The following is a 10,841-nucleotide window of genomic DNA, read 5'->3' as shown; positions in this document are numbered from 1 at the left end:
AATATTGATAATTATATATAGAGATTGATAATTAATAAATATATAGAGAGATATTGATAAATATCTATATATAGAGAGAGACAATATTGATATATAGATATATAGAGAGATATATATAGATATATATATATATATATAGAGAGAGAGAGAGAGAGAGAGAGAGAGTGTGCCAGGATAGCATGCACACATGTATGTTCTTCCTTTGTCAGCCAAAAAGACCTAAAAGTAATGACACCCAAATAGTAATGAGTACACCTAGAATCCAGATCTTGGTTTCCAATACCATTCTCCAACAAAAATACCATCCTCTATTACCAAGACTCCTTGGAAAAAAGGTTGATTTTAGGACTAAGGCAGGAAACACACAAGATGAGACCAGTGCATCTTGCAGGGATAGAAAGTAAGGAAGTACTTAACCCATAATGACTATGGCATATCAAAGGAACACAAAGGCCAACAATGGCCAAAGCTGAGACAATTTGAACAAAATATGGTATTAGATTACAACCCAAAGTATAAATATTCATGAATACATATTCATTTAAATAAATAATTGAATTATGAATTCATTTTAAATAAATGGAAGGAGAAGAGACACATCTCCCATGCAGAAGAATTCCAGATAATTTATGTAGATCCTCCACCCTCAAGTGGGAAGTATAACTGTCCATGCCTTACCTGTGGGCTTTGCAGAGTGACTTCCTCCCCAGGAGTAGAGTAGAGCAAGAGGGGGAAGGAACAATGTCAGAGTAGAGAAATATGACAATCACTGTCTCAGCCCGATAATCAAGGTTAATATGATAGAGATAAGTCTTGTTGATGGTATATATCCTTGAACTTGATATGACAAAAATGGCACTTTACCTCTCTGGTATTCCTCTCAAAAACACAGAATCCCAGTCTAATTATGAGAAAGATATCAGACAAATTCCAACTGATAGACATTTTACCAAATTCATGAGCAGGATGTCTTAAAACTTTCAAGGTTATCAGAAACAAAGAAACTGTCACAGCCAAGACAGACAAAGGAGACAAGATGACTAAATGTAATGTGGTATTCCGGATGGGATTTTGTAACAAAAAAGCAACATTAGGTTTAAAAAAAAAACCCTAAGTAAATCTTTAAAAATCTGAACATCAGTTAGGAATAATGTATCCATATCTGTTCACTAGCTGTAATAAATGTACTATAGTACTGACAGGTACTAATAAGAGAAGAAACAGTATGTGGGGTATGGAAACTCTTTGTACTATCTTGGCACACTTTTTTGTAAATCTAAAACCAAAAATAAAATTTAAAATATATAAACAATCTTTCACATCCATTCTGTATAACAGAACACAAATTATAAATTTTCAAAAACTGAATTATTTCTTTAGGTATCTAAGGGTATCAGTATTTATATAAACCATTCTATATATATTGAATCCATATATCCTACCTATTTGTGCAATATGAACATTTGTCTCCTAAGTATTTATTGGCTGATTCTTTGCTTATGCAATAATTCAACACATTTAAAGGATTAAACACTTGCCCTTGGTTAGGATTACTATACAGGCCTAATGACATCTTTAAAAAATGCTCCAAGGGTTTCAGTTGGTAGCAAACTCAAAAAAACATAGAAAATAATAAAAACATAACTCTCCAAGTTCTCAGGGGAAAAAAAACAATTTATTTCATTGGCAAGGAAAAACTATTAGCTATTTTTCTAAAGGCTTCATGAGGTATTTCATAGCCTACTGAATTTTAAAAGATCAGTTTTGGCCACAAGCCCAACCCCAGATTTTTTTGTTGTTGTCAGCATACTGAGTGGGGAGCAGAATAAGAAAAGGCTCTGCACCTGTCCAGCTGTCAAGCAAGCTGTTCTGTCAGTCAGGCTGTACGACCCAGCAGATCTGATGGTGCTTGAAATGTCTGGGGCAGATAGGCATTTGGCAAGAATCTCTAGGTGAATCACACTGCAGATTTTTAGAATTTTGAAGCAAAACTATACCATCCTTTATGGATATCTTTTTTTTTTTTTTTTTTTTTTGGAGAAACAGCTTCTGGCTTACTACTGGGCCCTGGTAGAGAAGGAATGCTTAGCCGTGGGCTTTTAAATCACCATGCGACTTGAGCTGCCCATCATATCCTGGGGTTGTTTGACCTACAAAGCCAAAAAGTTAGCATTCTGTCAGCAAATAAAGTGGTATAAAAGAAAAAATTTAAGCACATCTTGAAGTCGCAGAGATGGCCAGAAGTGTGTGACTCAAGCACAGTGACCAATGGTTTAGCTGGACTTCAGGGACTTAGAAGAAACAAGATTGGAAAATTAGCCCTCGGCAGGTCTTGAAAAGAGATGTGTGGAGAAACACTCCAAATGGGAAGAGTTTAAATTATACTTTTCATGGCCAACTGTTACCAGCAAAATGTAATCCAAGCAAGAAATAGAAAATGTAAAAGGAGTGAGGATAATGAATATGAGGGAAATTAGATGCTAGAATAAGACCTAAAGTCAACTTTGGGCTGCCTTACCTTCACCTTTGCAGGCCTACCCCTGGTTAGTCTCTAAGCCCAAATTAAACTATAAGGATAGTACATCAGCAGCAGCAATTGAAAGTAGCCTCATGCTCATCAAATGGTATCTAGTATGTCTAAGCGAGCTCTGTTCCTGTTTGTGCATTCTTCCCTCCCCCAACCTCCCTATTATACACAAATAGCCTTCCCCTAGCCCAAGTTCCCAGTCCACTGATCCCACCTTGAATACTGTGCTTTTCATCCCTGACTCCAGTTTATCTAGTTCTACATTCTTGAAATCCTCCTGAAGAGCTGGTCTTGCTCCCAAATACCTTCAGTTGCTGGCCATTGGCCCCTGTTCCCTGTATCTCAATGCTAATTCAACCTGCTGGAGTAAGCCTTCCCAAATATGGATGCCAGCTGACACTACACAGAGCATGCCTGACTCTGGTTGCCCATGTGGTGCCAGCAGCACAGCTGAGTCCATTTCTTCTCTCATTTGTCTGATTGTACACTGCCCAGTATGCATCCCAGCTAAGCCTGGTGTGAGGAGTGACACCCAACAGATACGTTTTAGGAAGGTTATTAAAAAACAAATACTAGGATGAATGATAATCTGATTCCCCACAGCAATCCAAGTGTTCTTTTTGTAGCACATACTCATTCCCTCGAAGTAATTATTAATTCAGATTTTTAAATTCAGATAGGTACTCTAAAACTACCAGTCTGGAAGAAACCTGGACATATCCTTTTACACTCAAATTTCTGTGGTACCGGGCTTCCAAAGATACTTGCAAACATAAACGTCTTGAGATTTTTCCCTGTTAGAAACTCTGCTCAAGTATCCTAATGCCTTCATATGAATTCTGTCAACTGGATACTGTTGGCTTTTTCCTTTCTGTGCCTCAGAGGGAGGCAGATTAACTCAATCTAATGTGCCCAAAAAGAGAAAAAGAAGTTGGGAGTGGAGGAAGGATCACACCAGTTCATAAGCTGACAACAGAAAAAACTGCCTGACACCAGGCCTGAAATTATTTGGTGTTATTTGCCTGCTAAATCAACATCTGTCTCCTTTAGATGACTAGGAATTAAATAAGAAAAAAATCTCTCTCATGCTGCAAGATTGCTAATAATGACAATCAGTTCTCCAGGGCTAAGCATAATTGGAAATATTTTTTCTCAGCGACTCAAAAAGTAGAATATCAAAATTATATTTAAATGGTGCTACTTCCAAAATATATTTAGAGTCAAGGAAAAGTAATATAGTGATTTAATCTATAATGTCAAAAATAAGAAGAAAATTGGTTACTTAAGAACAAAATAGCATCATGTCCTTGTCTATGAGTAAATTACAGATAATGGGTAATCAGTAGAGATAGGAGTATATTGACACAATGTGTGATGAAGATTCTCAGCATCAAAGATAATGCATTTACTAAAGTCACAACAAGGCTTGCTAATTGTTCAAGGGGGCTCCTGAGCATCTCACATGTACCCCTAATACTACAGCTAATAAGTAAAGTTACCTACTTATACATCAATCTTCCTAACCAGGAGCTAACATTTATAAAGTTAGAAGACGTGTAATAACAATTATAGTCTCAGTATTTAGCAAATAACAGGTACAGGGGTCCCTTTGTATCCATGGAGGATTGCATTCAGGACCCCCGCAGAGAGAAAAATCTGTGGATGCTCAAGCATCTTCCATAAACCTACAAACATATAACCTACAAACATCCTCCTCTATACTTTAAATCATCAATAGGCTACCTATAATACTTAAAACAATGTAAATGTTATGCAAATCATTGTTATGCTTTATTGTTTTTAATTGTATTATTTTTATCATTGTATATGTATTTATTTACTTTTTCTTTATTTTTGATCCTCAGTTGTTTGAATCCTCAGATGCAAAACTCGTGGATACGGAGGGTCGATATACTTGGTAAACATTGACTGAATGAAGTGTTCAGTTGATGTAGCAACTGAGATGCCTCGTGTAACCCCAAAGGTTTAAAATGCTCAGAATAGCTGATTCTATTTTCTTCCTGATGGGAAGACACATCCCATCCCTTTCCCTTTCATGTCATATCTCAGCTGAAAAACAAAAGAGATGCGAAAAGGAGGGCCCAGAACATCAGAAGAGTGAACAACAGAAGGTATGATCCACATTTACAAATATCTGAGTCCTACTTGATCTAGTACAGATGGAATCAGACTAAAACCAAGAGCCCCAACCACAACTTTGTTCTGTCATCTAGCTAAGAGTATCTTGATGTTTAACTGTCCAGACACTATAATTGCTCTCACCCCTGTGTGGAAGCCCACATTATAACACCAGCCTGACTCATCATCTTGTCTCTTAGATTTCTAACCATTGCCACTTGTATTTTAATTTTGAAATTATATTATTAATATAAGGTATAAGCTGTGCCAAAACCCTCTCAGCTTCCCACCCTCTCAGTCTAAAGCTAAAATTTGACAAGAAAATACTGCTTTACACAATCGGGGATAATACAACCCGTCACTTAATGAAAATCCATTAATATGAAAAGGAAATTGTAGGTATCAAGAGTAGTATTAGCATAATAAGTTTTCAGATGATGGGCCAGTGGAAAAAAAGTGAGAGGTAAAAACAAGGCAAAAAATTTCCCATTTACAGGTGAAAAGGTTTTATAAGCCTAGAGGGAACGATGTTGAAAAATTCAGACTTTATTTTAACAAATGTTTACCATAGTGAAAAACTGCTTAAGTTCAAGTGTTTACATGGATGTAATAATAATAATTATTATTATTATTTTTTTTTTTTTTTTTTTTTGAGACGGAGTCTGGCCATGTCACCCAGGCTGGAGTGCAGTGGCGCGATCTCGGCTCACTGCAAGCTCCGCCTCCCGGGTTTACGCCATTCTCCTGCCTCAGCCTCCCGAGTAGCTGGGACTACAGGCGCCCGCCACCTCGCCCGGCTAGTTTTTTGTATTTTTTAGTAGAGACGGGGTTTCACCGTGTTAGCCAGGATGGTCTCGATCTCCTGACCTCGTGATCCGCCCGTCTCGGCCTCCCAAAGTGCTGGGATGTAATAATTATTTTTATAAGTAAAATATACAAAAGGGAAATCAGAAAAACCTATTTTTAAATGTTAAAATTCATTCCCATGGAATCATGGTAGAAAGAGAATACAGATAATCATTGAGACTTTATAATAGATAAACAGTACTTAAAAAGTACTTTTTAAAACAGAGGGGATATGTGCCTAGTCATGATGGAATAACAGGGACTAAATTTATACGTACTTTGAAATAACAGGGAAAAAGCAGACAAAATATAGGAAAGAGCAGTTTTCCAACATTGAAAAACAAATAAATAATGGCAGTGATCCCCAAGAATCAGAAATCAAAGTAAAAGAGTCCTAAGATTGCTCTAGCTTACTGCCTGGAGAGAGTATGCAGCATCAAACAGATCAAACCAAGTTGGACCTGGGCGTTTTCCCTGAGTTGAAGAGGCAGAGATCAGGATTTAAGAAGGCTAAGAATTCATACTTACTGGCAGGGGAGATACCATGATCATGAAGGTGGTTTTCCCAGCATGAGGCTCATCCATTGCACTCCAGATGTGCTGACCCCTGCAATTTCCCCAAATGTGGGAAATTCAACTGCATAATTTGTGGTAGTGGGGGACTGTGTTTGCGCTTTCCCCTGGTCTTCATGGTTGAAGAACAGGTCCAGGCCAGGCTTGGTAGCTCACACCTGTAATCCCAGCCCTTTGGGAGGCTGAATCAGGTGGATCACCTGAGGTCAGGAGTTCAAGACCAGCCTGGCCAGTATAGTGAAACTCTGTCTCTACTAAAAATACAAAAATTAGCTGGGCATGGTGGTGCACGTCTGTGGTCCTAGCTACTCAGGAGGCTGAGCCAGGAGAATTGCTTGAACCTGGGAGGTGGAGGTTGCAATGAGCCGAGATCATGCCACTGCACTCCAGCGTGGGTGACAGAGCAAGACAAGAAGAAGAAAGAAGAAAGAAGAAAGAAGGAAGAAGGAAGAAGGAAGAAGGAAGAAGAAGGAGGAGGAGGAGGAAGAGGAGGAAGAAGAAGAAGAAGAAGAAGAAGAAGAAGGAGGAGGAGGAGGAGGAGGAGGAGGAGGAGGAGGAGGAGGAGGAAGGAAGGAAGAAGGAAGAAGAAGGAAGAAGGAAGAAGAAGAAGGAGGAGGAGGAGGAGAGGAGGAAGAAGAAGAAGAAGAAGAAGAAGAAGAAGAAGAAGAAGAAGAAGGAGGAGGAGGAGGAGGAGGAGGAAAGAGGAAAGAAAGGAGAAAAAAGAAAGAAGAGGAAAGAAGAAGAAATAAGAAGAAGGCGGTTAAGAATTGTCAATTCATGAGGCAGATTACTGAAGAGAAGAGAATGAACACCAGAGATTATCAGAGGGTTTCCTCAAAGACTTTAGCCGAATACTGATCAGCATATGCATGTAAAATAAGTCCTAAAGCTAAAGCAAGTAGCATTAGAAAGGAGCAGGGAGAATGAATGATCTCCAAGTCTCACTAAAAGATGGAACTAGTTCATGCCCTCAACAGCTACAATGGAAAGCTCTCCTAATGCTTATCATTAAGTAAAGCAGGAGTCAGTAAAACATGGCCCACAGGCCAAATTGGAACGTAGCCATACTCATCTGTTTATGTATGATCTATGACTGATTTTGTGCTGCAATAGCAAAATTAAACCATTTCAACAAAGGCCATTTGTCCAACAAAGTATAAAATATTTATTATCTGGTCTTCTAGAGAAAAAAATTTGCCAATGTTTGTGTTAGAGCCCTCAAATGTGTTTTGCCTTAGGAGTTGAGACAAATTAGTCCTAACTTAAAAGCTGCTCTGGACCCACATAACAAAACTTAAAAACAAACTTTAAAGTAGTTTAGTTATGCCCTGGAACATAGACCAAAACTATTTAAAGAAGCAAAACAAGATTTATCATCTAAAATTCATAACTGGTATACAATTAAACATTAATAGTCATGAAAATAATGAGAAAAATATGAAGCATAACAAAAAGCCAATAACAAAGAAATCAAAGAAATAACAAAGATAATAGAATTAGTGGACAAGGGTGTTAAAACACAATTATAAATACAACTCAATTTGTTCAAGAAGTATGAACAGAATAAAAAGATAAGTAGAAGATTAGAAAAATTGAACTGAAATGAAACTGCAATGTTTGACATAAAAGTGCACTGACTGACAGATTAGACACTGCAAAAGAAAAACAAATAATAAACTGAAAGACATGATAGGATAGGGTATCCAAAATAAAATAGAGGGGAAAAAGACTTTAAAAATAAACAGAACAACAGCGAGTTATCAGCAATCTCGAACAGTGTAATGAGCATGGAATCGAATTCCAGAATAGAAAGAGTAGTGAGTCAAAAAAAAATTTTTTTGAAAGAATTGCTAAAGTTTCAATCTGTAGAATTATAAAAATTATAATTCTACAGATCCAAGAAGCTCAAAAAACCCCAAATAGAAGAAACAAAGAAAATCACAAGAAGACAAATCATAGCCCAACTGTAGCAAAGCAGTGACACAGAAAAAAAATCTTAAAACCAGCCACTGGAAAACAAAAGACACATTACACACAAAACAATGAAGGTAATGACCATGACAGACTTCTAAACAGAAACACAAGCCAGAACACAGTAAAGCAACATTGTTAAAATACTCCATAAAAAAACTGTCAACTTAGAATTCTATACCCAGTGAAAATATCTTCCAAAAAGAAAATAGATTGAAAATTTTTACAGGTCTATAAAAGCTGAGAGACTCCATTAACAACAGATAAGCACTATAATATAAAATGTAGAAGGGAGTCATTCATGAGAAAAAAAGAATCATATCAACTAGACGTTTGGATCCATGAAGAGGAACGAAGAGTGCCAGAAATGGTAAATATGTTGGTAAATTTCATTGTATTACTTTTAAAGCTCATTAAAATATTATTGGCTGTTTAAAGCAAAAACAGTAACAATGCATTGCCAAGTTTGTAACATTTGTTAAAATAAAATACATGACAATAGCACAAAGACCAGACATGGAAAATGAAAGTGTACTGTTATGATGTTCTTATAATATGTATAGAGTGACAGACTAATATTAAAAGGTATCTTGCTAGAAGTTAAAAATTATATGTATATGTAAACTATAGGGGAAAAAAAGTAATAAAGAGGATCAAACAAAATCATGGAAAAATATGTAATTCATGCAAAACAAAGCAGAAAAGGAGAAAAACTAAGAACCCAAAAATAGATAAGACAAAAAATGAATGAAAAGCTGGCAGATTTGAAGACATGTATATAATCAATCACATTAAATGTAAATGATATAAGTATACCAATTAAAAGGCAAAGTTAGACAGATTAAACACAATGACCAAAAAAAACAAAAAGAAAACAGAATGACCAAACTATACACTATCTAAAAGAAAAATTGACATTGAATACAAAGACACATATAGGCTGAATAAATAACAAAGTTGTATTTTGCAGGTATACACACATATACACAAACAAGCTTGACTATATCAATATCAGCTATAATATTAGTATATAGTATCGATATCTATAACTGTATAAAACCAAGGAAAAAGCAGGTAATTGTATAGGATTAAGGGGTCACTTAATCCAGAAGAGATAAATATTCTAAAATGTATTCACTTAAAGGCACTTCAAAATACATCAAAAACTGAAAATACAAAAAATACAATTTTCTTAAATCCACAATTATTGTTGAAGATTTCAAATTCCCTCTGTCAATAATGGATAAAAATTAGCAGACAAAAATATCAGGAAAGACACAGAAATCGTGAGCAATACATATTATCAAGTAACTTGACTTAATTGATGTTTATGGAATAATCCCCTCCACCAACAACCAGAATACACATTCTTTTCAAGAGCACATGAACTATTTTCCACAAATGACCATATTTCTGGGTCATAAAATTATTCCCAATAAATATAAAAAATTATTGAAATTATACAAATATAATTGGGTATAATTTTAAAATAACCATAAAAAGTCTGATAATTTTCCAAATATTTAGAAACCTAGCATCTCACTTCTAAATAAACCATTAGTCAAAAAAATACCACAAAGTTAGACAATTTTGTGAACTAAATGAAAAGGAACACATAATATTAAAATCCATGGGATCAAGTAAATCAATACTTAGAAATTTATGGCATTAAAAGCTTATATTACAAAGGTTGAATAGATTAAAATCAATGACCTAGGCTTACACATAATAAATTGTAATAAGAATAACAAATTAACCCAATGCAAGCAGAAGGAAGAAAATAACACACATTAAGCAGAAATTAATAAAATTGCAAAGGTAAATAACACAGAAAAATTCTTGAAGCCCAAAGCTGTTTTTTGTTGTTATTTTAATACAACAAAACTGCTCTTTAACACCCATTGTTAAAAAATGAAAAGGCAAGCCACAGCCCAAGATAAAATATTGGCAAATATATAACAAATGAAGAACTTGAATCCAAAATATAGAGAACTCAAACAACTCAATTAAAAGAAGACACATAACCCAATTGAAAAAAAAAAAAAAAAAAAAGCAGACAAAAGACTTGAACAGACACTTCACCAATGATGATTTGCATTCTTTTTCCTGCCTCAATTTACCTCTGGCAATCCATACAGAGTCTACTTAGGATCAGGATTTGAGAGCTCCTTTACCCCATTAGCTCATTCCATCTGCTCATCATCAACAGAGTTGGAAGCCTTTGTTTTCCACCTCAAATCCACACAGAGCGTTGTTCTCTGCAGAAGCAGAGCTGATCATTTGTGGAATTTGCTTCCTTCATAAGCATCATAGGATCTTAAGCCTTCTGTTCCCCTCTATTCCCACCCAATCCCAAATCCAGCCTTTCTTCTCATTGGCTTCAGGCCTCAGTTATAAGGAGTGAACTTCAGATCAATGAAGCTGAATAAGGGTATAAAGAAAAGTGACACTCCTTGGCCTGAGGCCAAGACAGCTTCTACTGTAAGACAACCTCTGATAAACTTCAGCAAGTGACCAGACTTTATATTTTACCCTACAAGGAACTGCTGAAGGAGTGAACCCTGGGTACCACTAAATTGCAGCTTCATATCATCTTAATCCACAGGAGAAAATCTAGGGAGGCTAGTGTTAAAGGAAGGGGTTACAGAGTGAGACACAGCCTCTGTGAACCAGCTTGCCTGTCAGGATCATGCCCAAGGATGTAAACAAGCTGCAGTGCTCCCAGAGCATATCTCTGTGCAAAAGACTGTGAAGGAAGCTGCAGAGATGGCTCTGTCAATGAGTT

General features: G+C 36.2%; 1 non-coding gene across 1 annotated transcript; it reads left to right on the top strand.

The window, feature by feature from the left end:
* The first annotated feature begins 6,032 nt into the window (after positions 1-6,032).
* On the top strand, positions 6,033-6,195 carry LOC123575426 (U1 spliceosomal RNA). The gene has a single exon (XR_006700713.1). It is a non-coding gene; the product is annotated as a U1 spliceosomal RNA (small nuclear RNA).
* The last annotated feature ends 4,646 nt before the right edge of the window (positions 6,196-10,841 follow it).

The sequence above is a fragment of the Macaca fascicularis genome, chromosome 8 (assembly GCF_037993035.2).
Source record: "Macaca fascicularis isolate 582-1 chromosome 8, T2T-MFA8v1.1".
NCBI lineage: Eukaryota > Metazoa > Chordata > Mammalia > Primates > Cercopithecidae > Macaca > Macaca fascicularis.
The sequence above is the reverse complement of the archived record's forward strand: the minus strand, read 5'-3'. Positions and strand labels throughout refer to the sequence as shown.